Below are 5,000 nucleotides of genomic sequence, written 5' to 3' on the forward strand. Positions count from 1 at the left end.
CTGAGGTACGCCGATGATATAGTTTTGATTGCCAGCAGTATCACTGAACTACAAACAACTACTAGATAAAGTTAGAGAAGCAAGCGAAAAGGCTGGCTTGTTTCTTAATGCCAAGAAAACTAAGATCATGAAGATTCAAAGATAACCGGCAATGAACAATGATGAACATGTTACAATCAATGGAATGATTGTGGAAAATGTGAAAGAGTTCACTTATCTTGGAGCTGTTTAACTAATACATATGATGATTCACCGGAGATAAAAAGAAGAATTACCATTGCCAAAAGCGCCACAATTGCTCTCAATAACATCTGGAAAGACCGAAGCATTACCTTACGGACAAAGCTGAGGCTATTGAACTCATTAGTTTTCCCAATTGCATCATATGGTTCTGAGTGTTGGGTGTTGAAGTAGATAGACAAGAAAAAGATCAATAGTTTTGAAATGTGGTGTTACAGACGAGTACTGCGTATTAGCTGGACAGAGAAGAAGACGAATGATGAAGTGCTGAGAAAGATAAATTGTAAAGACCGACTGTTGGACATCTTGAACAAGAGGAAATTAAAGTTTATTGGTCATGTAATGAGAAGTAAAAGTATTGAGAAAAACTTGCTGACAGGGATGGTGATAGGAAACAGAGGAAGAGGCAAACCGAAGACAAGACTGAGCGACAATATCAAAGATATTTGCGGGCTGTCGATGGTATAAGTGGAAAGAAAAGCGTAAGATCGAGTTTAGTGGCGAAGGATGGTGGAGAGGTCCACGGCTGCTCAAACATGAGCATACCGTTATTGATTGATAACCTAACCTAACCTAACCTAACCTAACCTAACCTACCCTAACCAAACCAAACCAAACCAAACCAAACCGAACCTAACCAACCTAACCTAACCTAACCTAACCAAACCAAACCAAACCAAACCAAACCGAACCAAACCGAACCTAACCTAACCTAACCTGGTGTGTGCACTTCGAGTGCGTGGGTGCGTCCATGCACACGCACATCGCCCGCGCGTGTGTGAGCACACGCGCTGATTTACATAATTTCAGGTAAATCAAACCTAAATACGATGAAGTACCTTGGGCAAGGAACTTCACATCGATTGCCTTTTAGCCATTGGGTGGGCAAGCCAGCCCAAGTCAGTGCTGGTCCCAAGCCCGGATAAATAGAGATTACCTAAAAGGTACCACCGGCACTCTCCGTGGAAAGGAACTGGGGACCCTACCACGTACTCGCTCCAAGATCATCACAACATGAAAACTACAATTAATTATCATGCTGTGACCACGGCGGCTCAAACATGAACCTACCGTTAAAAAAAAAAGTATATATATATATATATATCTATATATATACACACACACACACACACACACACACACACACACATATATATATATATATATATATATATATATATATATATATATATATATATATATATGGGGCCGCGATGGCCGAATGGTTAGAGCGTCGGACTGAAGACTGTCACGACGGCAATCTGAGTTCGAGGGTTCGAGTCACCGGCCGGCGCGTTGTTCCCTTCGGCAAGGAACTTCACCTCGATTGCCTGCCTAGCCGCTTGGTGGATAAGCCAGTCCAAGTCAGTGCCGGGTAAATAGAGATGGTGACTCGATAAAAAAAAAAAAAAACACCAGGCGGAAGGCAATGGCAAATCACCACTCTAAATTGCCAAGAAAATCATGGAAGCCCATGATCGTCAAGGCCACGGTGTCCGAATGGTAATCTGAGTTCAAGGGTTCGAGTCACCGGCCGGCGCGTTGTTCCCTTGGGCAAGGAACTTCACCTCGAATGCCTACCTAGCCACTGGGTGGCCAAGCCAGCCCAAGTCAGTGCTGGTCCCAAGCCCGGATAAATAAAGAGAATGATTACCTAAAAGGTAACACCGGCACTCTCCGTGGAAAGGAACTGGGGACTCTACCACGTACTCCCTCCAAGATTGAGTATCATGCTGTGACCACGGCGGCTCAGACATGAACCTACCGTTAAAAGAAGAAGATATATATATATATATATATATATATATATATATATATATATATATATATATATATGTCTGTGATATTCATTTCTTTATTCATCATCATCATCATTTTCATTCATGACACCCCCAGTATATTTATATTTGGAATGTATTATAAATCATTCCTTCTATAGTCAAAAGGAGAGGCCATGCTTTCACTCCGCTTCTTGCTCAGCAGGAACAGCAGCCTCGGCCTAAGGAGAACAGCTTTCCTCTGCCTCAGCAACAGCTTCTTCCTCAGCAACAGCTTCTTGCTCAGCAGGAACAGCAGCCTCGGCCTAAGGAGAACAGCTTTCCTCTGCCTCAGCAAGAGCTTCTTTCTCAGCAGGAACAGCAGCCTCGGCCTAAGGAGAACAGCTTTCCTCTGCCTCAGCAACAGCTTCTTCCTCAGCAGGAACAGCAGCCTCGGCCTAAGGAGAACAGCTTTCCTCTGCCTCAGCAACAGCTTCTTCCTCAGCAGGAACAGCAGCCTCGGCCTAAGGAGAACAGCTTTCCTCTGCCTCAGCAAGAGCTTCTTCCTCAGCAGGAACAGCAGCCTCGGCCTAAGGAGAACAGCTTTCCTCTGCCTCAGCAAGAGCTTCTTCCTCAGCAGGAACAGCAGCCTCGGCCTAAGGAGAACAGCTTTCCTCTGCCTCAGCAAGAGCTTCTTCCTCAGCAGGAACAGCAGCCTCGGCCTAAGGAGAACAGCTTTCCTCTGCCTCAGCAAGAGCTTCTTCCTCAGCAACAGCTTCTTCCTCAGCAGGAACAGCAGCGTCGGCCTAAGGAGAACAGCTTTCCTCTGCCTCAGCAAGAGCTTCTTCCTCAGCAGGAACAGCAGCCTCGGCCTAAGGAGAACAGCTTTCCTCTGCCTCAGCAAGAGCTTCTTGCTCAGCAGGAACAGCAGCCTCGGCCTAAGGAGAACAGCTTTCCTCTGCCTCAGCAAGAGCTTCTTCCTCAGCAGGAACAGCAGCCTCGGCCTAAGGAGAACAGCTTTCCTCTGCCTCAGCAACAGCTTCTTCCTCAGCAGGAACAGCAGCCTCGGCCTAAGGAGAACAGCTTTCCTCTGCCTCAGCAAGAGCTTCTTGCTCAGCAGGAATAGCAGCCTCGGCCTAAGGAGAACAGCTTTCCTCTGCCTCAGCAAGAGCTTCTTCCTCAGCAGGAACAGCAGCCTCGGCCTAAGGAGAACAGCTTTCCTCTGCCTCAGCAACAGCTTCTTCCTCAGCAGGAACAGCAGCCTCGGCCTAAGGAGAACAGCTTTCCTCTGCCTCAGCAACAGCTTCTTGCTCAGCAGGAACAGCAGCCTCGGCCTAAGGAGAACAGCTTTCCTCTGCCTCAGCAAAAGCTTCTTCCTCAGCAGGAACAGCAGCGTCGGCCTAAGGAGAACAGCTTTCCTCTGCCTCAGCAACAGCTTCTTCCTCAGCAACAGCTTCTTGCTCAGCAGGAACAGCAGCCTCGGCCTAAGGAGAACAGCTTTCCTCTGCCTCAGCAACAGCTTCTTGCTCAGCAGGAACAGCAGCCTCGGCCTAAGGAGAACAGCTTTCCTCTGCCTCAGCAAGAGCTTCTTGCTCAGCAGGAACAGCAGCCTCGGCCTAAGGAGAACAGCTTTCCTCTGCCTCAGCAAGAGCTTCTTGCTCAGCAACAGCTTCTTCCTCAGCAGGAACAGCAATAGCAGATGAAGCAGCAGGAACCCCCTTCACAGCCCTAGCTTCGGGAGGAGGACCTTCCTGTGCGTCCTGCGCCTGGGGATGGTTAGAGAGGTAAACGTAGTGGGCCTCGACCTCTCTCGCGCCCGCAGGAAGAAAGATGGTTTTCCTGCGCAGTCTGTTGGTCTCTGTCCGCCAGGCGAGGCAAATCCTCAAAAATCCCTAGGTGCGCCGCGTCGGGATGCCTTTCTCGAGATGAATCTTGAAGGCATGGCTGCCGTCTGGCGCGGGGAACACAAACCCCCCAGCCTCGCCTTCGACAGACCACCGGAACCGGATCTACGACAGCCCAAGGTCTTCATTTATCTACTGGAATTTAGAATGCTTTGATTGGGAATCCAATAACATTTTTTCCATATGTTATGTCTTCTTGTCCTAGATACGAATCTGTGGGGAAGGGGAGGGAGGGAGAGAGGAATAATGTGTATAAACACATGTGTGTGTTTTGTTTGTTCAACAGCCATTTATTCCACTGTAGGATCTAGGCCTCTCCCACTTTGGCAGTACCACCCTTACCTGACTGGATGCCCTTCCTAATCAACCGCGGTTCAGCGCGCTACTTGTGCCACGGCGGCGACTTCCCCTACAACACCTCCGACGGTATGACGGTAAACTGCACCCAGGGGTCCCTTGAGCTCCTCCCATGCCAGGAGGCATGCTGGTCTTTCGCGTAGTATTTGCGTGGAGGCATATTGCGTCTTATTGTCAGGTCAGGTTTCACCTGCTACTGGTAACATGTAATCCACAGGACTAAAAACAAGACTTGTCAAAGGGCGAAGGAGCTCTTATGCGAGACATCGGCCATCCAGTTAAGAGATGCTGTGACCACGGCGGCTCAAACTTGAACCTACCGTTAAAAAGAAGAAAAAAAAAAATATATATATATTCAAATATATCATCATCAATAAAGGTATGCTCATGTTTGAGCCGCCGTGGTCACAACTACTCTTGTCGCGATTGCCATACAGCGCGGAGTAGTTATGTACTTTCCACCACAGTCATTTCGGATGCTTGGTGATTTTACTGCCATGAAGGTGATTCGATCGCGGAACCATGAGGTTCGGAGTCCAACGCTGTAACCACTGGGCTATCGAGGCAGCAAAGTATTTTTTTATGTCATGCGCGAGGGCGTCGACGATCTTGCATTTCCATCCTACTCTTTCTTGAGAGTTACATGATTAAGACTAGGCAGAATACGGAAGTAGTTTGCCGTTGCTTTCTTCCGGGTGTCACCATATCTATCTAAACGGTCGGTGACGTCCCATACGGACCC

Source organism: Penaeus monodon, chromosome 8 (genome assembly GCF_015228065.2).
Source record: "Penaeus monodon isolate SGIC_2016 chromosome 8, NSTDA_Pmon_1, whole genome shotgun sequence".
Lineage (NCBI taxonomy): Eukaryota > Metazoa > Arthropoda > Malacostraca > Decapoda > Penaeidae > Penaeus > Penaeus monodon.